Source organism: Heterocephalus glaber, unplaced genomic scaffold (genome assembly GCF_053883595.1).
Source record: "Heterocephalus glaber isolate CG9 unplaced genomic scaffold, H.glaber_assembly_v1.0 deba00001600, whole genome shotgun sequence".
In the NCBI taxonomy this organism is placed as follows: domain Eukaryota; kingdom Metazoa; phylum Chordata; class Mammalia; order Rodentia; family Bathyergidae; genus Heterocephalus; species Heterocephalus glaber.
This window is the reverse complement of record NW_028258372.1, coordinates 1,186,798-1,210,017: the sequence shown is the minus strand read 5'-3', so window position 1 is coordinate 1,210,017 and position 23,220 is coordinate 1,186,798. Positions and strand designations below refer to the sequence as shown.

The following is a 23,220-nucleotide window of genomic DNA, read 5'->3' as shown; positions in this document are numbered from 1 at the left end:
TGAAGTTATGCATCTCTGCAGGTTCTTCAGCATTTCTTAGACTATTTGGAGGATGCCTGTCACAATGTAAGAAATCTGATAACCAAGAACCCCACAAACTGTACAGAAGCTCAAGCTAAGCATGTGGAGAGAGAGACAGAGAGAGAGAAAGATTCATGAGTCGCCCAATGGCAAACATGAGTGAAGAAACCTTCAGATAGTAGCAACCACAGAAAAGACTATGCACAGGAGCTGCCCAGCTGAGTCACCAACCTTAAGAACCAGGAGTGATAACAATCCATTGTTTCATCATATCACTAGATTTAGAGTAATTTTTAACAATAATACCAGATAGTCACACCAGGGTGTATTGATTAAGTAAATGGATTGCTAAAAGGAGCCATTTTAAATAAAAGGTTACCAAATGAACCCACATGAAATAAATTAAATGAACTATTTAGGTGACATCAACAGTAGTAAAGACGGTCAGAAAATTGGACAACTCTGTGGATAATTAAAGCCAAGAGGAAATCTGCTACAGAATAGAGAAAGTTATTCTTTTGAGAGTGGAATTTTCCAAATTCACTGCCCATCTTGACAGCATTCATTAGGTGATTGCTCAATGCCCTACTTCCCTTTTCGAAAAGTAAACTCATGATTGTGTTTAGGCGATGATTCTAGGTGCAAAGTAGAAGAAAATATATTAACCAATAAGCATCATGAGTAACCAGGGAAACTGGCTTTGTGGAGCTTGACATTCTGGCCCTTTTCTCTATTCTTTTAATTTTGTAAAAGAGACTTTGATCCAGGTAATGCTACAAAACAAACACAGCCAGAGCTCAGGGTGGGTGGGGATGGAGGAGAGAGGCTAAGTGCTGGACACCAGCAGCTGTGACATCATCACATAATGTTGCTATTGTGCACACGCTGCTCCTCAGCGGGGCTGTGGTCGCCACTTCATAATGGTAAGAAGACCCGTTATGACATGGTCTGTATCTTTCAGTTCTTTAATGGTTGTAAATAAGTCTGAGTCACTCTACCATCATTCTAACCACAGGCACAATAGCTTGACCCTTTTTATTTCTTGGTAAGGAAAATAAATTTCAAGAGGGTGTATTTAATCTTTGTGCCTTTTCAGATGAAATTAAACTAGGTCTGGTCCTCCCTTCCTGACTATCCACTGTGTCTGGTTTCCCGGGTCTCTCTTCATGCACAAATCCAGCCCACCTCTTTGATTCAGAATACTCTCCCTTTGGCCCCAGTATAAACTCACGAACTCTCCAATTCCGAAACAGAGTTAGGCTGTGTTCAAACCAAATGAATAAAATATAGACAGGCTTTAACTCTACACAATCAACTTGATAATGCAGTTAAAAATTTTACACTTGATTGTCAATGTCTGTGGATCCAATAAGCCACATAATTGACAAGTTTTCCTCCTTTTGGCAATGTAGACAGAAATGAGAGCTCAAGTTCAAGGCCACTTTTTGGGCAAGCTGCTCTGCCTACTCACCATGAGCAAGCTAAGGAGGAAAACCATGCAAGCTGGGGCAGAATCCAGGACAGTCTTTTGGGAGAAGTGCAGGTTTCGTGGGCAGAAGATCTTGAAATCTAACTTAAACACATGGGGACAGCTTTCCATCTTTTATTATTCTGTTGCTATTCCATTCAAATCAATGTGAAACATTTGATTGATATTGTCTGGTCCTGGAGATAAGGAATTGATTAAGATCTGTTTTCAAGGAGATTTTAAAAATGATAGGTGATGGAGGGACGACCACTGGAGTTTCCTGCAGGATGGACAAGGAGCCCTTGTGCCAAATTTCTTCGGGCTGAGATGAGTCAGACCCATCCTTACCCTGCTAAGCTCCTCCCATGCCACAGGGGTTGAAAGCCTGGAAACTACATTTCCCAGATTCCCTTGCCAGTAGGGTTCTAGCTATCATCTGCCTTCAAGAGGCGCTCTTGGAATCACCGGAAGATGGAAGAGAAAAATAACGTTTTCCTCTGTCAATATCTACAGGTAGGGGTGTGTTCTCTGCAGATGGCAAGCACAGAGCGTATATCACCTGTGAGCATTGTTCTGAAAATCACCCTCTTCGGTGCTACAGCAGAGATAACGGATGGTAACTTGGCTTCCTGGGGATTCCATCATTTCAAATTCCCTGAAAATTGGCAGGAGCCTCCTTCACTTTCACTCCTCAGCCCTCCAATTGATTCTGCACACCCTCTAAATTCCTAAATCGATTTCCTTCCTCACTGAAATAAGGTACATCAGTTAGGATTGGATAGGCATGTTTCAGTAACAAATAAACCCCAGACTCATAATACTATAGCAAAATGAAGGTTATCTCTTGTTCAGGATGTAGGCTGAGTGGCTTCGACCTTGCAGTCATATATAAGGATCACGTCTGCCAAGATAGCTATGGAAGAAGAGAAAGCACACACACATGCACATGTGCAGGCATGCACACACACATGCCCACACACACAGGCACACTCTCCTTCTCTCTCTCGGATCACAGATGGCACCACACTCAGTTGTAAAGACTTGGTCTCATGGCCCCAAGGAGATGGCAAGGGAAAGTGAGACCAGTCTTCCTGTTTGTGTCCCCAGACAGGATGTGGTACGGCACCTCATTGCAGCGTATCACGCTGCTACTTTCTGATCAAACCTGATGATTATCCTTGGTACCAAAATATGTGGCAGTGGCTCTGTGGTCAGGCTGTGGGATGCCAGAAGCAGGTACCTCAGCTGGGAGGCCAGAGGCCAACATCACACAGTGGAAAAGCACTCTGCAAAACCACTGTCTCTCATAACTGGAAAGTCAGGCCACCAGACTCTTGAACTTGTAGACGAAAAATACCATGTGTCAGTTGTTATTGACTGTTTTGGACAAGGTAGTAGAAGACTAAGAAGATAATAGGAAATAATTCACTGATAAGCAAAGATGAAAAGAAAAAGCCACTATTTCTGAGCTCCCTTCAGCATCGGTGTCTGTGTCAGTTAGTGTGGGTGATGCCCACGGGTATGACAAGCAACCTGCAAAAGCTCAATGGCTTAGCATAGCAAAATTCATTCCTCACTCAAAAGGTTGAAGGCGGACATTGTTCTGAGCAGTGATTCAGGGATGCTGGGGCTGTAAAACTATGTGTGGACGGCACCACGCTCCCCTCGGCATCCTCCAGCGAGAAGATGTAGAGGAGGTGAAGGAAAGGTGGACATTGGCTGAGCAATTGTTTCCCAGAAACAAGTCTACTTGGGGATGAGGAAGATTTCCCCTCCCTGGTCAACCGGCCATCTTTGATACATTACTGTAAAGTTCTCTTTTGCTGCTATAAAATTTTCTCTCTCTTAAATAATACAGCTTCCTCCTTTTCTTTCCACCCTTCCCCTTCCTTGCTCTCTTTCTTCCCTCATACTGGAGACTGGACCCAGCCCCTTCACACTGAGCTACAGCCCCAAACCTTTTTTTATATTTCATTTTGAGACAGGGTCTCACTGAGTTGGCCAGGCTGAACTCAAACTTACAATTCTCCTGCCTCAGCCTCCCAGAGTGCTGGGATTGCATGGGGTGTGCCACTATGCCTAGCTCTTCCTTTGTCTTTTGACATGCACTTCCTCTTTGTCTCTTGTTCGATCTGACTTTCCTATGCTTTACTGCTAATGATAATTAATCCTAGTGCTCTACTCTCTAAGCAATTTCTAAGCACGGGGTCAAGACAGAAGGGGGATGGTCACCTTCTCCAGATCCAGAGAGGACCTCACTTCTGCACTTTTCCTTCAACTCAAACTCCATCTCTCTCCCACCATTGGCAGTGATATGCAGTGACAGGAAGAGATCAAGATGGATCTGAAAGGCAAATACAATATTGGTAAAACTGCTACTATTTTGTGTTTCATGTTCTTCGTTTTTTAAAGTTTCACATTGGCTTTGGGGGTCCATGATTCAAGTGCTGAGTTATTTCCTCTTCATTCAGTTTTTAGCAGGGACCACTCACCATACTGAACAAAACTGGCAAGCGTGAGACCATTTTTGGCCATTCTATAACACAGTATTAATATTTTAGAGAGTTTTGTTTCATTCACTGATGTAACTTCTATCCCTTTTTAGTTTAGGAGGAGAAATGAAAATACACTTTTGGAAAAATGTAAAATTTTAATGTCTTATAATGTGCAAATGCCACATTACTCCCCAAAAGGCAGCCCCTACAATAATAGTTTCTTCCCACATCTTTCCCAATGTAGAGCCTAAGATATTTACATCTGGGGCTCATAATAGAAGAATCAGGTCTTTGTTCTGGCCCCAATAATTCCCTTCCTTTTGAACCACCCTGATCGTATTGAGTTCAGAATAAGCCTGCTCAGAAATTTGAGTTTTCATCATGGAGATTCCTGAAAAAATTAAAAACTAGACCTACTATATGATACTTCAATCCTTCTTTTGGGAATGTATATGCAAGGAAATGGAATAAGTATATCAAAGAGATATCTGCATTTCCACGTTCATTGCAGTATGATTCACAATAGCCATGGTATGAAAATGACTTCTTTGCACATCAGTGGATACATGGATGAAGACATCCCTGACACAGATCCATAGTCACACAGATACATGGACAGATAGATATGAAATGTTGCTTCCAGAACTTCAGCTTGGCTCTGCCTGACTAGAAAGCCTATAATTTTACCACTAGTCTATTTCCATAAAAACATCCCAAAGAAGTTGAGTGGTGGCACACACCTGTGATCCCAGTTGCCTGGGAGTCTGAGGAGGAGGAATGCAAGTTTGAGTCCACCCTGGGCAACTTAGTGACTTAGTGAGGCCTTGTCTGAAAATTTAAAAAATTTTTAGAAGGACTAGAAACATAGCTCAGTGCAAAGGCCCTGGTTCAGTTCCCAGTGCCACACACTTACACACAAAAAGTAGCCCAAAGAGCCTAAGGAACATAATGATGATGGGATTGATCAGTAGAAAACAAGAAAGAAATGCAAATTCTAATTGAAGTTAATCACAGCAGTAATTTCTTGAGCACTTACTATACGCTATGAACCTGTTTTGAGTCCTTTATGTGGACTAACTCGTGGAATCCTCACAACATCCAGAAGATGTGAGGTTTTTTAATCCTCAAATAAAACTAAGTCACAGAGGACTTAACTTCCAAAATCACATAATTAAAAATTAGCTAGATGTTAAAATAACCGATGTAAAAGCACCAAGAATCTATGGTCATCCGTGGAGATAAGAGGGGAACGCAGGTGCCTGGGGGTCCTTGGCCGAGCTTCCTTCCCACTGCCTGCTCCCCAGCCAGCACTGCCCATGGTGAGAAGGGTCCACAGCCTTGGCCAACCTGTGCACCCCACCTCACCGAGGAAGCGTGGGATGATCCCTCTCCTCCTCAGAGCACCCACTGCTCCTCCTCGGCAGCACTCCAGTGCCAAGGAACTCTCTGTCCTCCTGAAAGCAGCGAATGGTTTCCTCTGAAACACATACAAAGAACAAGCAAATGTAGTCAGTTTATGCAAAACATAAAGTGGCACCTGCAATCTGGAAAAATACACCAAAGCCGTAAGCTGTCGAGCCCCTTTCAAGACTTTGGCACATAAAATCAACCTTATTTTTTAAGTCTGAAAGGTCCAGGTGAACTTCCAGCTTTATTAAATGTAATTCCCGCTTCCTCCACTTCTGTTGTTGGCCATTTGCTCTCTTAGTACACACTCTTCTGGTTTAAGATGATAGATGATAGATAGACGATTAGATAGATAGATAGATAGGTAGATAGATAGATAGAAGACAGATTTCAGTGATGGAAAGATTTCTGAAATATGGACTTAATAACACAATTTCTTTTAAAAGAGACAATAAAGAAATAAAATCCTTTATAAGTACCTCCCTTTTTCCACGCTTAAAATGATTTAAACAAGTAAACCTGCTCTTATGTTATCTGCATATGGAACTTTGTCACCGACATTCCAGAGGCCCCAAACTGTGTGTTGCAACTGCCCCTTTCTTTGGGATCACAAACTCCTGACCCCACCTCCATCCGCTCCAGAAGTTGGACAGGGGAGTTCTGGACAGGGAAGAACAAGATGGGATGCTCAGGTTTTGCACTGGTTTTGCCGAGTAAGCAGGGCATCCATGCAGAAATACATCAAGCGTAGGACAGGAGTGAGAATAAAACAAGTTGCTGGACATGACGACTTAAAAGTCACAATCAAGTGGACAGGAATTGAGAGCTAGAGAATCCTGATGAAGTGTCTGCAGAAGCTGGCCTGAGATGGGCTGAGAAGGGCCAGAAGCATGGCTGAGGTGAAATTATCGGTGGCTTGGCATCAAGGAGGCTAGGCCAGAGCGAGGAAGAAGCCAAGAACACTGGACCCAGGTACAAGTGACAGTAACTGCAGTGCAGAAAAAGATTCCCGTGGGGCAGTGATTTTACATTTACCAGTTCATTAATTGTCCCAACAATCAAATGAGAGGCATACTTCACAGATAATAGATGTGTCAGCATACACTGCAAGTAGTAGTATCTAGATTTAAATACAGATAGTCTGATTCTGAGTCCAGCCTTACAACAATCGTGTTTTACTGGCCCACATAGGTATGGATAACCTAGACTAGAAAGATGTACATTAGAAAGCTATCAATTGTTTTTAGGGTTAGGATTTTTAGACCCTAAATGTCCTCCAAGAGCTCATGGGTTGAAGACTTGGTCTCCAGCTGGTGGTGCAATTGGGAGGAAGTGGAAGCATTAGGAGGTGGGGCCTATGAGAAGGAAGTTAGATCATTGGGTCTTGAAAGGGACACTGGGATCCAGCCCCTTTCTCTCCTGTTTTCCTTGTTTCCTGGCTGCCATGAGGTGAGCAGCTTGGCTCTACCACGTGGTCTCTTCTCTGCCATGATATTCTGCCGTGACATCAACAGACCCAAAGCAATAGGCCAAAGGACCATGGACTGGACTCTCTGGAACTATGAGTCAAAATAGACTTTTCCTTTAGAAGCTGATTTTCTCAGGCATTTTGTGACAGTGATGAGAAGTTCAGGAACACACTATAGCTACCAGGTGATTTTGACCTCATTCAATATGTTGCTCATATTGCTCATTAATTGTCCCACAATTCCACATTCTTTATTTGATAATCAGAACATTTCAAAGCTTATTGGGCAAAGAAGCTGAAATTTGCTTAGCAAAGAAAATATGGTTTTCTCAGGGGCCAAAACTATTCAAAGCCAGATGTTGATGTTAGCCAGGGTTGGTTCCAGTGCTGTTCAGATCCAAATCTGAGGCCGCCCAGGTTAACCCCATCTAAAGGCTGAGGATCTGTTGCCACAGTCAGATCATTGGGAACAGAAGAGGTCTGTGGGGAGCCAGGCTGGAGAGCAGTTCCTGTCTCTAAGGCTCACCTGATCAGAGCGTCTAATTCTCCGCTTTTTCTTTGCTTAGCACCATCTACCTGTGTTTGTGAGATCCTGGCTGATTCATTCCATCATCCTCTGCTCCCATTTACAAGTCCCTGGAGATAGAATATTTTTCAGTTGTGTTAAAGTGAATACTCATTTTTGATCATTTCTTTACCCTTCAGATGCAGGAACAAATATCAAAGTCTCCTTGAAGCTGGTGTGTGGCCCTCATCAAAACAGGCCTGAACTTGGGGTTCACCAGACCTCAATTAATATCCCAGGTCTGTCACTTATGAGCCTCACCTATATAGGGCAAGATGCTAGGGAGAGCGGATTAGCACACTACATTGTTTTTGTCGTCATTATTAGCAAAAGTAATAAATTAGATATGAGCCCAGAGGTTCCAACAAAAGACCTATTGCTACCTCTCCTGCAGAACATGCTACAGAAACGAGGTGACAGTGGACTCCAATATCTTATTGAAATGACATTCCCCAACTCCAGGGGCTAGGGAGCTTGCTGCTATCACAGAAGCCCCTTTGGCCAGGCTTTTGAGTGTCACTTACACCAGTTTGGAAGTAATCTGCTTGCTCGCCCTTCCAGCAAAGGATGTCATGATCAGCTAATGGAAAGTGACAAGAAGGAATATAATGAATGAGAGGGAGTTAAAGTTTGGGACAAAAAAAAGAGCCTTGTTCTTTTGGGGAATGCACAGTGCTAAGCATACCATGTTAAATCGTGCGTGTCAAATAATGGACTAATTAAGGACCTTCATCCATTTTTTTCACATCCCATTTCTTGTTGTCCTTTAAAAGATGTATTTTCAAATTAGCTCTCAGCTCTCCTGATAAGTACCAACAGGAAAAAAAAAAAAGAAACTCGATCTATTAGAGAAGCAAATGATAAACAGAAAAGACATGGGAAAGGAGGTGGGGGTTTATGGGAGATGCTGGGAAGTTTTATAATTTTAGCAGCAACTTCTTGAATAATGGAATTTAATAACGTATAATAAACTATGATCCAGGAGAACTCTGATTCAATCCCACTAATTGTTTGAGCCAGGAAAATGAAGGCAGAGTTTATCATGCCAACATGCTGCTAGTGCCACGGAGCACCACAGGGAGCAGAGACTGTTCCCAGCTACCCACCTCCTTGAGCCCAGGGGGCACCTGGCCCCCGCCCTCCCCACGCTGGGCTGAAATCTCTCACTTCCAAAGACAATTCTAGTTCTAGGACTTCAAAGTCACAGAAATGAAATTTTTGCAATCAACAAACTATTGTATTAAGCAAAGAACACAACGGTAACTAGATACAAAGCCTCCAATTAGGTTATAAAGAATAATAACTAATATGCACTCATGGTAATGCCAGAAAGTACAAAAACCTATAATAAATTTAATTGAGCACATGATCATAAGCACTGTTTTTCTAACTACACCATTCTGCTATATTAAGGTAGACTCCAAATAGAGAAACACATTTTCCCATTGTTATTGAATAAAGTGCTTTTCCTTGTCTTCCTAATTTGGATCATTTTACCAATGGCAAAAACTGAGAAGGTATAATTAAGGAAAAAAGTATTTTCTCTATGGTTACTCATTGGTTATATTTAAGCATAAAAATGAATGAAGAAATTAAAGCAATTATCAGGATAATTCAGTCCTCTAAAAGGTTAAAGTTTTCTAATAAAAATATATTGTTTTGTCTAAAATATTAAGCTAATAGCGTAGTCTACCACTTTATTTCATAAGTGTGGGTCTGTTGATGAAAATCCTTTGCAATCAGTTTCAAGAGTTCTTTAGGTTTTTCTGACAATTAAGTGTATATTCTTTTGATACACAAGCCCAATGGACCTCAGAAATAATCAGAAGTTCTACAGGGCATTTTGCAGAGCAGCTATTTAAATTAAACCAAAAAGTTAAGAATTCTTAAGTATTTCCTTCCCTTTCCCAAACAGGTACATGAAGCTCTGATGGCTACATTTGGAGGCAGGAGGAGGAGTGAAATTCCACTGTAAACTGACGTCTAGAAACAGGGAAATTAGTATTGTGCCAGAGCTATGAGTAGCTAATAAAGAGAACACAGTTAAAAGAGATTAAGGTCCAAATGAAGGTCGGAAAAGAGCCCTTTCTCATCACACGGCAGTTTCAGTGAGACAGCCCCTGCCCCCCGAATCCGACTTAAGTTGAAAATGTGCACTGTTGGGGTTAATAAACAGGCTGCACATTTGTTTGGACCAAGACACCAATTAAAATGTTATTTGGGGCAGCCGGAGCTAATCCCTTACTTCGAGGTAAACCAAACTGACTTGTAAGAGGATGGAGAAGAGGAAGAGAGGAGGAAGAGAAAGCAGAACTAGCCCCTAATCCGTCGGGCGCTGCATCCCTGGCAGGGGGACCACGCCCGCTGGCCCGGGGCCGGGGCATTCTGAAGGGCTTTGTGACGGCAGCCAGGCAGTGAGGGCTTCAGGTTTGTCACTGTGGCCCCGGGCAAGGAATCCAGTGTTCAGCGGAGCCTTCTCTGAGACAAAGACAAAAGTCTGGTTGGTGTAGCAGGCCAAGTCAGGGCTTTTTCTTCTCTAGTGCCACAAATGGGTGGGACCAAGAATTCCGGGTTTAGTCTAATGCCTCCACCCCAGAGATGAAAATCGATGAATACAGTTGATTGAATTTCTCAGTCCGTACCAATTCGCCCACAGTCAGATAAAAACCACTAGTTTGCCTTTATCTCACTTCTTGAAAGTGAGGGACCACACACACACACGACCACACACACAACCACACACACGCCCGCAATGTGTTCCTTTCCTCTATCTATGCTCACTCTGATATTCGCAGACATCTCAGGAAAGAGTCTATGTGGGCCGCCCTGGGAAGCCTGGCCAGCAGAGTGGACAAGCTTCCCAAGCTTTCTGCTTCTGCCTTTGCTTTTCTTGAGACAGGGTCTCACTTCTAATCCACGTTGGCCTTGAACTTAACTATGTAGCCCAGGGAGGGCTTGGACATATGTTTTTCCCTTGTCAGCCTACCGAGTGCTTGGCATGGGCCACCACATTTCCCAATTTTTATGCATCTTTCCATCTGTGGAAAAGGGAAGCAGTCAATAAGTTAAAAATAAATGTATAATTAGAAATTGATAGCTTTGAATGAAGCTGGGGGGAATCGAGGTAGATTGTATTTCTCTCTGAACTTTGAATGAACTGATTCCATGACCAGCGATGTGAAGTCCTCATTGCCACCATGTGGAGTGGCTGAGAAAATTAAGCAGCAACTTTTGTTGCAAGGAAATTTTGTTGGGGAGTCTGGGATCTGGTCAGGGAGATAAGCAGAATCAGAGAGAGAGAGAGAGAGAATGAATCCAACACACAGCGGATAAATGCCAAAATGAACTTGGGAGGATGGACTTTGATGTGTGTTTCTCACAGGAATAGAGGGAGAGGGCCAGGCATGGTGGCACACACCTGTAATCTCATCACTCGAGAGGCTGAGTCAGGAGGACTGCAGCAAGTTCGAGGCCAGCCTGGGCTACATATCGAGACCCTGTCTAACAAAGAAAGAAAAGAGAGTGACAAGCTGACAGTTAAAGTACAGAACCAGTAACAAGCCCTTTGGAACTGGGCATGGTGACACACACTTGAGATTCCAGCACTCTGAGAGGCTGTGGTAGCAGGATCACAAGTTTAAGTCCAGCCTGAGCAGCTTAGCAACTTAGTGAGACCCTGTCTCAAAATTTAAAAACAAAGAGAGGCTCAGTCCCTGGTAACATGCAGACACACAAAAGAAAAGACTATCTCACCGAGACCAGGTAAGGCATACAGGGGGCCCAGGGAAGAGCAAAGGAGCCACTGGGGGCCTTGTTTCCTTCCTGCTGTTCAGTGTCTGCCCCAGAACTTTTTCCTACAGAATGGACCCAATTCAGCTCCACCTCCGTTCAAACTGACCCCAACACCCAGTTCCGACTAGGGAGTATATTGACGAGAGCATGAATTCCCCTCTTTTCCAACTCCACCAAAATAAAACGAAATAAATTTGCCAATCAAAATCATTTAATCTTTAGGATATTTGTAAAGAAGATTTTTTTTTTTTAAGTGGCACCCAGGGCCTTAAGACCAAGCCACACAGAGCCCCGATGAAGAAAGAAAAATAGCACTCTGAAAACTAAACGCCAGTGGTAAGGGGATCGCGATGGAGACGGGAAAGCATCAAGCGAGAAGCCACAAGTCTGCGGCACAGCGCCTGACCCGCCACGCGCCGAGTCTGCCAGCCCTGATTGGCTGCCTTAGTTATTTAGCAGCGCGGAGGAAGACGACGACTCCTCCACCTCCTGCTCCTCTTCTTCCTCTTCCTCCTCCTCCTCCTCCTCCTGCTCCTCCTCCTCCTCCCTGCAAAATAGTTGATCACTTGATCATCGGTGTAAACAGAAACAGATTAGAACACTGATTCTTCAAACCTTAAATATTTCACTCACCTATCAGTTACAATGTTACCCACGGCAATTAAAGTATGCAAAACTATCGCTGGACCGGTGCGAGTGTAATCAGCCCTAGTGGGGAATCTGGGCGGAGAAAGGTTGAGGAGTAACTCACCCTGTCTCAGTTGCCCTGGGGAAGCTGATGAGAAACATCGCTGTACGTTGTTACACTGCATTATAACATCAGTGTGTGCTGTAACCCAGTTCGCCCATTCTGCCCCTCTCCTTCGGATCTTTGTGACACAGTGTGCTTCCCATTGACAAAGGCTTGTCAGCTACTTTCTAGATACTCCACTCTCTGCGTTGGGATTCTGCCCCGAACAGCCTTCCCTCTCAGCCCCCTCAGCTCATCTTCTGTTTTCCTTGTGCCCTGCCACAGCTTCACTTCCTTCCAGGGTATTCATAGGCCCTGACATTCTATCATATCTGTATTTGTTTCTTGTTGCCTGCCACACTTACTAAAATACAGGGGCTTTGTCGGTCCTGCAGGGAGACATGCCCAGGGGTGAGGGCCCATGAAGCGTTTAAAGAGTGTTGTTGTTTGAACAGATAACTTACTCATTTTGATTATGCTAAGCCGAATAAAAGAAAGCTGTAGGTGTTATGAACACGGATAATTAGGATTCTAACCTAGGGAATAAAAGAGGCCTTTCTCCAACAAATGGCTTTTACAATGGACCCTGAAGAAGGAGGACTTTGCCTGGAGAAGGAGTGGGAGGGTTTGAGTCAGCATTTTGTTACTAAATACTAGAGGCGAACAAAATACTAGAGGCAGGCTTTTTTATAAAGAAAAGAGGCCTATTTTGCTCCTGGTTTTGAAGGCTGGAGGTTCAGGCTCTGGTGAGGGCCTCTCTTGTCCACATCACATCCTGATGGGTGGTGTGGATGGTCTCTCTCCCTTTCCTTAAAGCCCATCAGATTCAATCATGAGGGCTCCCCCCAATGGGCTTGTCTAAACTAATCACTCTCCAAAAGCCCTACCTTTAAACAAATAGTGGGATTAACTTTCCACCCTCTTAATCCATTAACATAAGACATGGGGATTACACTGCCACATCAGTCCAGGGGAGAAGCCCTGCCACTCACTCCTAACAGGGCCTAGACTGTCCACGTACCTAGGGCTAGGGACCCTTGTTGTAGGACAGCATCAAGGTCTTGAGCTTTATTCTAAAAGCACTATGGACAGTGTTCAGAAGCGACACCACCACAGTTCCCAGTTTATGACCCTCTCTGATAGGCACAGAAGGAGCATTCTAATGTGAGCCTCCTGAAAGTCACCTGGCGTCCGATGGCTGGAGGGTTTCAGAGTGTGGAAGGGAGTGGGGTAAAAAGAGCTCAGCCAGGTTTATGGGGCAGCACCAAAGGTGCAACATTGTAACAGGCAACACCGGAAGGTGATGCCAGCAGAAGACTGGTACCTTTGTCCCTGAAGAGGACGCAGCACGGCCTCCTAGTTGCACAAATCAGCACATTTAGAAGGTGGAGGAAACTGAGAGGTCACACATGATGCCGGCTCACTGTCTCTTCCCTCCTTCGAGGCCACCACCGCCACAGCAAGCCTGTCTTTGTCTCCAGGACAAGCCTTTGCACCCTGCCTTCTCAACCCCAGCGGGAAGAGGCCACCTCTGGCTCCCCGTTACCTGCCGTCTTCTCCCTCACTACACTTCTCTTTGATCTCCCAGCCAGGACGCAGCCCTAGAAATGGCACACAAGAGCCATCCGGCCATTGTTTGTTGGTGTACATTGGCAATGGAGTTAAACGTCTCCTTTCTTCTCCCTTTCTGGGGGACACTTAGCGAATCCCATGGACTAGACACATGAACTCACTTGCATCCCTCTCCCAAGCACATGGCATGGGTCATTATTTGCGTATCCTTACCTCCTCCTGGGCTGCTCCCTTGATGCTGCAAACTACCATGAAGATAACTTTACTTCCTAAAGTACTCCTAAATTTTGACTTTGGTTTTGGTTTTGATTTCTGCAATACTGGGAATGGAACCCCGGACTTCGTACATACTAAGCAAGCATACTATCACTGAGCTACATCCTTACCTTTTGAATTTTTTTCAAAATTTTATTTTGAAACAGGGTATTGTGAAGTTTCCCAGATTGGCTTCAAACTTGATCCTCCTGTCTCAGCCTCCTGAATAGCTGAGCTACAGCATATTTTGTGTCAACCCCATGAGTTTCTCAGATGAGTCTCATTTATCTTGGTATTGCCAATGTTGAGCATGATGTCTGGTACATGATAAGAGTGTAAATTAATTTTTGATGCATAAGTACATGAATGAATAAGCTCAAATGTGCCCTGTGAAAATGTGCCCTTTAAGAAAATGGGCTGAAAAAATATATCCTAGAAAAATCCAAACGGGTAACAGGTGAATTAGGGGGTGATGTTCACAGGAATTCAACATTCCCTGTGCTTTCCTGGCCCCTCCCTCCACAAGCTCCCTTAGATAATGGTTTCTCTGGTAAGCTAGAAATTTGGTTCACTTGCAACATTGTAAACATCCAGTATTGTGCCATTGTACAAGCATCGTGAAGACATTCCCCTGCCTACCTGAGTCACAGATCTACACAGCCTGGCGGACACTTGGAGGAGGGGTAGGAGGAGAAGAGAAGCATCCTCAGCTGCCTGCTCCTCCCTCTGAAGCAATGAAAAGGCTGCACCAACCTTAAAAGGCAGAGTGATGAGAGGCAATGCTGTTTAAGCTAGGGATATATTCCGTAGGAATCTGTAACTCAGAGCACAAAAGGTGAAACTGCTCAAGCCCACCTCTATTCAGAGGCTGGCCTCTCCCCGATGAGACTACTACACTCCAAAGGGCTTCCTGGCTCCTAAAACACTGGTCACCTAACCCTTCCCAGTAAGGGTCCGAGGGAAATAACTCGCCCACGGAGAAGTCGATGTCCACATCAATATTCCCGAGGAAGAAAACCATTGCCCATTGAGGGAGATTGATTTTTCTCTTCCTTAAGAAATTCTCGAGGGTTAAACAACATTTTTAAAAATAGAGAAGGCAACCAAACAAGGCAATGTCAAGACCTTTATTTTCCCTTCCTCATTAGCATGATTCTCAAAAGTTATTAGTGTAATTATGAATGCCTTTTGACCTGCTGAAAACAGATTCCAGTTCCATTTTTAAAAAATCTTATCTTACTGACCAAGCGACAGGGCCTCAAAGACCTCCATTTATGCTCTCTACTTAATAGTGCTATTATACGCTTTTGAGTATTTTAAAACAATCGAAAATTAGTACAGAAAAAGAAAACTGATCATAGCTTTTTAACTTGAAGATTTAATAATGGCTACTTTTAAAATTTTGCAGTTTCTCCCTTAACTTGCTCGTTCCTACTTGTACCCCAAAATAATTAAACACTGAATCTAGCCGTTTAATGACTGCCTTCACAAAAGCAAGAGGTTTTAGGGAACGAAGAAAAAAGAAGCTTAGTTTATCTTATGTTTAGGATATTGGCTGAGCTGGTGGCTATTTAGACTGATCTACAAGGCTATGGCAGATCTTATAATGTCCAACACATAGGCTGCCTTCTTAGGCGAAATGTGTGATTGAAGGAAAGTCTGCTTTCTACCCTTTTGCAACTCAAAAAGTTGCATAAGAATGGACAGAGGGATGATTTGGGGAAAAGAGAAATGTCATTCAATTAATGTTTGTTGAAAAGGGTGTCATAGATCATTGGCAGAACTTCGCACTGGCAACTCCCCCACGCAGCGAAAGATTAATTGAGCACCCAGACTACAGAGCGCTCTGATGAGAAGCGAACAATGGGGTGTGGGTGATGGCAGAGGCCGAGACCCAAAAGCAACAGAAGTGAAGTCGGGCACCCCACCTTCTGCACGCAGGAATGATACCACCACACCACCGCAGATGTCGAGGAGCTGGACATGAGCTTTCTGCTGCTTTGTCCTTCGGTAGGATACAGTACAAGCCACATCCAGGGACCTCACTCCTCTTGGGTCGGAGAGAATGTTTTTGCAAGTGGTCTGAACACATGAAACCAGGAGCACGTTCACTCACTGGCACAGGGTCCTGACCTATATATAACTTGACCTTGGGAAAACCCAGACCAATGACAGATTCTTCTCATATAACAGTACATCCAATGACTGCTTATGATGCAAGAAAGGCCATATAGAATAAGAGCAGAGAACAGCAACAACTAAACATTTTAATTTTTTAACAATTAAGACTTAAGACCAACCCCCCCCATTTCTAAAAATTTGCATCCATAAGAAATAAAAATAAACTCGGTCCACTGAAAGTGCCAAATTAAATCATTATTAATCTGGTGATTTCCTACTTATTTAAAATTCAAAAATGATTATCATGCTTGGTAGAGCTGTAAGGTTGCTTATCATGTTACAAGACATTTTTGCTTTTCTTACGCATCGTAGAGGTGTTAACACTGAGCAACAGGGGACAGAAAAATCTAGAGGCATGAGGAATGGAAGGGCCAGGGGAGACAAATCTGGCCCTCTGAGGAGGAATCATGTCCTGACCATAAGAACACATCTGGGAGTTGATTCAAACTGACCTGGAACCAAACTGGACCTCCAGGCTGTGCTGTGTTCACACACAAACACAGCTGAGACTTCTGAAAGTGAAATTCCAGAACTGATCATCAAGGCTTAGCCCCCAAGAAAGATTTCCCTGACAGTCTCAGGCATAACTTCACCGGTTTCGCTCGGGTTCATGGCTGGTTTTCGGCAGGCTCGTCAGACAGGGCCTTTCCCTCAGGAGGTCGGCCTGGCCCTGCCCACCCAAGTGAGGTTCTGCAGGTGTCGGGATGTGGCCAGTGGGGAAGGAGTGGGTCACAGTTAGTTATTGACTGATTAGGGGTTTACCTTATCCCGCCATCAGGAGCTGGCTCAAGATTTCGGGGTAAACAATTTAGAGCCGGGGGCAAAGCTACCCGCATGCCTTTTCTGGTTTTCCTTTGGGTCCTCTTGGCTCGTCCTTCCCTGTCATTTACAGGTCAACAGGCCGGCCCGAGCCCTGGCAAAGGGCATCCTGAGACACAGTGGACGCTCTGCAAAGCTCTGCTTCTCGGTCCGGGTTTTCCAGTGACTGGGGGATGGGGGGGCAATGACTTTCTGTCTCTGAAAGTCCTGGTGATGACCGCGAGCGAGATTCAGCCCCCCGCGCCCCAAGGCGACCTGCCTGCCCGAGCCCTCTTGGCAAAGGTCCGACTCAGCACAGCAGCGCGGGGCCCAGCTGCCCCAGATAAGAGGTGGCCCGTGTTAATGCGCAGGCTTCCTCTGCACCTCGGCAGGGCCTTCCTGTTCCAAACAGTCTCCCTTTAATGTTGGCGAATGTTGTTTTTCCACTGACTCAACATCGCGCCTCTGGTGGTCAGCCAGGGGGGAACGCGGCGGAGGGGGAGGGGCGGTGGACCACAGCCACCAGGCGGACAGCCGGCCACGTTTCCAAACAAGCCGGCCACCTGCTTGGAAAGGCGGTGACCAAGCCTCAAATGCTGGCTGCCTCTGGGCTTCGATCAGCCCTTGCCTGCCAGGTCCCTCACTACCACCCCCTTGGCCAGGACTTTCTTCAAGGTGGAAATCAAGGACTCAACTTTTCTCTATGAATTTGACTGTCGTGTTTAAAGGAAAGAAGAGAAAAGGAGGGCTATTGAAAAACATTAAAAAGGGGAAAGAAATTCTAGGAAAGAAGGACTTGGATATAGCTCAGGGGTAGAGCATGTGCTCCAAGCCTTGGGTTTGAGACCCTGCAAAAAATAAAACAAAATAAAATAAAATCCAGGAAAGGGAAGATGGGAGGAAAGCAAGTTAGAAAGTTAGAAGAGGGAAACTGGAAAGAAAAACAGAGAAAGGGGAAAGAGCAGAGCAGGACAAAGATTCAAGGCATCAAAATGAAATGCAAAAAGAAGAGAATTAAAAAATTAATTTTTAAAAAAAGAGAAAGAGGAAGGAAAAAGGAGAAAGATGGCCCAACAACTGGTATCTGAAATGAGAGTCCTTCCCCAGAAGCTGCATTTGGCCAGCCGCAGGTGGAGGGCGCCGTGCAGGCTCCTCAGGGCCTTCGCCAGCTAGCCGAGGTCTCGGGGCACCTTCAAAACCAAATCTCGATTAGAGTCAGCTAAATGTTTTGACTTGAAGGAGACACTAAGGATTAAAGAGCAGAATAGAGCAGCATGGGGAAGAAAGAAAGAGGAAAGGAAAAAAAACTTTTAAAAAAACCTCACTGGGGACACAAAGGGAAGGCTAGAAAACACTTCTGAATCAGCGAGTCATCTGCTAACAAGCTGTAAAGACCTCCAATGACACGTTGTCACATTAGTTTAGTGAAACTGAAGCAGTACTTGTCCCCTTTCCTGTGCTTAATCTCTCCCTGCATGCCACAAAAACAGGCTACCACGTTTAACAGGATTAGTTTCATCCCCTTTCTCCCTCCACCCTTTTCATTTTTTACAATTCTATTTTCAGCAATCCAGAGACACTCGAATTCATCGACTTCCTGCAGTGCACAGCACAACCTGGCAGGCATGGTTTTTATCCTCTGCACACTTATTTGAATCTGAAAAAACCGCGGTTTGGCTATTTTGCACCTTTTCCTCCACTGAGGGACTCCGCTCCATAAGGACCACAGCTTTAGATGGTGGGGGTGTCCTCAGTAGAAGGGTCAAGGCAAGACCAGGCCTGTGAAATGGGTGGGCAAAGCCCGGTCCCCGCAGAGGTTTTATGGTCTAGGAGAAAGTGGTCCCTTTCAGACTGCAGCCTGACTCAGGTTCCAATCCCAGCTCTGCCACTTTCTGACTCTGTGGCAGTTAAGACGGTAAAATGATCTCTGGTCTTGGATTATCCGGCCACACAGAGTAGATAATCTTTCTTCCAGCTGTTAGGAGAATTGATATGATACCCTTTGTACCCTCCCTTCTAAGATTCGCTCTCATGTTCTCTCATGCTCCTGGGATCAGCATGCCTTACAATCAACTGCACATTTTGGGTCATTTTGTGTCCCTTTACCCAAAAGGCCATATTTGAATGGATGGCCTGTCTCATAATCAAAGGCATTTTAGAATGCAGAAATGGAAGTGTGGGTGCAGAGCCTCCCGCCCAGAGGTGATGCTCAGTACATGCTAGATCCCAGCATTCTGGAAACCTCTGTCGTTGTGCATCATCACCATGCTGGTCAGCTCCTTGTCCTGCTTTCCCTCAAAGATCACTTGGGAAGATGAACAGAGGTATGGACGCATGGCCCTTCTTCCAGATTGTTCTAGACCGGGGCTCCTAACTGACGTTTCAGAAACCCGACTAAATCAAATGCAGCTAATAACTCCCAGGGCTGGATCAGCCCGTAATTGTCCAGTACTCTGCTTTTTCAACAGAATCACCCACTCTCATGAGTAGCAGGGTCCTTGAAACGGTCATTTTCCAGAGAATGGAATGATTCCATTTTCTTGAGTCCAACTGGGGTTCTACAACCAGAACCATGACCAGAAGATCGGCACTGGGGAGGGAACGGGGTGAACTGGCCTGGTGGGGAGGGGCAAGGACAGGACCTAGGGGACCAAGGAGCAGGAGCAGAGCAAGCGGAAGGAGCAAGTCTGGATCTCAGGTGAGGAGGGAGGAAGATGAGGCTGGGAACTGAGCTTGGGGACAGCGTTCAGGGGCTGCACGGCAGCGCCACAGGGGTCCGCACCCACAGCTCTGTGCCCCCCTCCACGCACACACACACAGGCGCACACACACACAGGACCCCTAGGGGAGAGCCTGGGATGTTTGGCTGCCGCCGCCAGGCTATCGGGCCAAGTCCCCCAGCCAACCCAGGATTAGCAAGCGAGCAACTTCAAAAGTCTGGGTGAGCGAAAGCCAAGACTTGTCGCTCTTCACCCGGGCTGCAGCAGAGGCCAAATTTAGCCTCCTGCCTTGGCTTTGCACTGCCTGTCCCTCACCCCCCACCCCAGACAACACAACCCCACCCCACGCACCTTGGGCCCAGAGCTGGGGCTCCACACTCACCCCAGTTCCTGCACCTGCTGCTCCCCCAGGTCGTGCTCCCCCAGCAGATTTGCACCCACGTTCTCCCCGCAACTCCAAACCCTCTTCCCTGCTGCTGCCACCCCAGCTTTCAGCCTTCTTCACCCAGCACCTTCCTCCCCAGGCGCCATGGCCCCACGCCACCCCACCGCGTTATGCTCCCCTCTACCCACCCCTGCCCAGCCAGACTCCCCCCCCCGCCCCTCCGCCAGCCTGGCTGGCCCTGCCCCCTGCACCTGCAGGTGGCTGCCCCTTCCACCTGGGCTGCTTGGAGAAGAAGACAGAAGCTGCCAGCCGTCTCCCCCAGCCTGGCCCAGATCCTGCTGCTCCTAGCTGTCATGGAGACCTTTGCTTTTGGTCCCCTGGAGCCACAGACATTTTCCTCCAGAGCACAAAGAGCGGCCAGATAGCAGGAAGCCTCCACACTTGCCCAAAGACACCTACCAAGGTGGTGGGGCCGGCACCAGGACGGATGCTTCCCGTTGACTGTTCAGGGAGTACAGAGGCCTCATGTTTCCCTGGGTCCCACTCCCTGGGGGACCACAGATGCCCCGAGCTGGCCAGTCCCCCCAAAGCTTCCCCAAGAATACATGACCATGTTCTTCCCGACAAGGAGCTGGGACATTTCCTTGCGTCATCTCACTGGCTTACCCAGACACCTGCAGCTCTACCATTACAGGTGGGTGTCTCGGTCTGCAGTCTGCCGGTGCCGCCCTGGCCCTTTATTTCCTTAGCTTTCTTCCCCTCCCACTGCTGCTCACAGCCAGGCCTGCCACCTTCCTGCCTGTCTTCCTTCCCCTGCTCACAGCTGTCTTTGGCTGGGATCCTCCTGCATTACCTTGAGCTGTGCTTGTGGCCACTAGTTTGCCATAATTTTATGGAAGGTTATCTTTTTTACATCACATACATGAAAGAGAGTTGTTTATTCCAACATGTAAAAGCATATGACACAGGATATACATTTGTTCCTGTTTTACCTAGGAATGGTGACCTTTTTTCCTGCTTGTTGCTCCCCTGTGAATAGACCTTTTTGTCCCGTGGTCTCACTGGGCTGACTGCAGCTGCTGTTAGAAAGGTTCGCCATCCACACAGAAGGGAATGTGAAAGAGCCAAAGAGTGCAGAATAAAAGTAGATTTCAGGGTGGTAAAAGGTCGCTGTGGGCCACTGGCCCTGGTGGACAGTTCTAGGTCCAGGAACACAAGGCCTGGCTTCCAAACATGCACAAGTCTAATTTATGCTTTTTTGGCCTAGAAGGTATACAATATATGAGGAGGGTGGGGATATAAAATGCCCAAGACAGCCCCTCTTCCTAAGCTCAAAAGTGCACCTGGATGTACATTCCACGTACTTTAGCACGTGTGCAGTGGATTCTGTATCGTGAGCACCGATGGTGTACTGAACAATCGTGCTGTGTAGAAGCCTCTCGATAACTCGATGACTTGGGTATCACTCCATTTTGCAGATGGACAACTGAGGCTCAGACAGGGTGACACCCCAAGGTCACAGAAACAGTGACCACTGAGCGGTGACTAGAGAAGAGGTGTGCCTGCCCCCATTCCCGGGCCCTCCCTACTGATCTCCTATCTGGGGCAGACCCAGACATTTTTATTAGTATTTTACTTTTGAAAGCTCCTTTGGTGATTCTGATGATTCGCAGTTCTTGGGATCAACTGCTTCACATCAAACCACCCTGGTTTCCTGGTCACCAGTCTTGCCTCGAGCACCGTACTCCGCCCTGGATAAAACATTTAAAACATATTTAAATATCAATTTCGAAAAACTGTGCAGCATATGGATTTTCCTTTTGATCTCCAAATGATGACAAACAGACACTTAGATTCTTCATAAAAGAAATAGTACCAGAAAAATTATAGAAATCTGGCTTTCTACTCTGTTTCGCTCTAATTTAAACAAAATGCAGAGTTCCTCCTTCTCCCGGGATAAATGGAAAGTAGGCGCTTCCTACTCTTCTCCCGGTGTCCGGGCCTTTCTTTGCCTATTTAATTTCTATATCCTGAATAAAAGCCTTGTGAGATGGACGGTGTGGGTAACTTAAATCCTATCACCAAAGCCCAGAAAACAGAGCAGCTCCTTCGAATGCTCACCCTGCACCCGAAAGACCAAAGAACAGGAAGCCGGTACCGGCACCAAACCCTTAGATTACTTGACAAAAGGAGCCGATGGCACACCGTGAGGTTTCCAGCCCTCCGACGCCCCGCCTTCGCGCGCTCCTGGGGGAGACCCCCCTCTCCCGGGTCCCCGCGACCCGGCTGCGACGCGCCCACCCCTCAGCAACAGGCTGGCGCGGACCGGGGGGGCTGCGGGGACGCCCCCCGCCCCCCGCTTCACAGCGCTCGGGAGCAGGCCGCTGCCCCGTGCGCCCCGTGCACGCCGAGCCGCCCAAGGAGCCAGGCTGCAGGCCGTGGGGGGCGGGGCGGGGCGGGCGAGGATGGAGGAGGACACGGGTGGAGCCGCGCGGGCTAGGAATCCCCGCTCCCACCGGGCCCCCGGCCAGGAGGCTCCCACCTTCCCGCCCATCCCGAAAGTTCGCCGGACACGCAGGCGTGGTCCGCACGGGTTTGGGCAGCCCCGGGTCGAAGGCCGGGCGCTCAGGCGGAGGCGCACAGGCAGGGGCAGGGGGCTGGCCTGGGGGAGGTGGCCGAGGGCGCGCAGGCCGAAGGCGGGCAAGCAGCGGAAAGCAACTCCCAGGACGCAGGCCGAGCGCTCAAGCCTTGCCCGGTTGGGAGGCCAGCGGTGCCCAGGGGCCGCGCGTCCACTTTGCCCACTGCGCCCCCGCGCGCAGAGGCGTCCGCTCGCACCCCCCCCCCAGCCTTCCTACAGGCTGATCGGGATGGGGGGGGGTGGAAACTGTGTAAATCCCACTCCCTGGCACCCCCAGGTGCGGAGGGAGCGCACCCCGTGTCCCCAAGGGGTCCCATCTGCTTCTCTCCCTTTGGGTCTCCAGCTTCACGATTATCACCACCGAAGACGATCAAGCACAACCAGATAAATGTATATTTTATACAGAAAGCTTGGCCTCTCCAGACTTGGCCCTCAAAGCGCCGGGTAGGGTTGGAGAAAGCAAGTCATTTGGGGGGAGCAAGGGCGCCCCTCGAAAGGCCCGCGCAAGGCCTGCCGGGCGCCTCTCCGGCCCGCGCGGCCAGCGGAGTGGCTGGATTATGTAAGTAACCGCCACCATGTGCTAGCCACCATCTGTTAATATCTTGGTATTGGAAAGTTCGGTGCCTGAGGCAAAGCCAGGGTTGGCGGCGAAGAGAGATCCCAGCCTCCGAGTACTACTCGGGCAGGAAGGCAGCTCCCTGGGTGATATCCGTCCACGTCCGTAG

At 47.0% G+C, this 23,220-nt stretch overlaps 1 protein-coding gene across 1 annotated transcript in view; it reads right to left on the bottom strand.

The window, feature by feature from the left end:
* LOC110350941 (uncharacterized) overlaps positions 1–23,220 on the bottom strand; it is a 73,270-nt gene that overhangs the window by 41,740 nt on the left and 8,310 nt on the right. The window contains exons 4-5 of the mRNA XM_087194223.1: positions 5,350–5,461; positions 3,722–3,833 (exon numbers count right to left, since the gene is read on the bottom strand). The gene's annotated coding sequence lies outside the window, so the exon portion shown is untranslated. The remainder of the gene's footprint in view (positions 1–3,721; positions 3,834–5,349; positions 5,462–23,220) is intronic.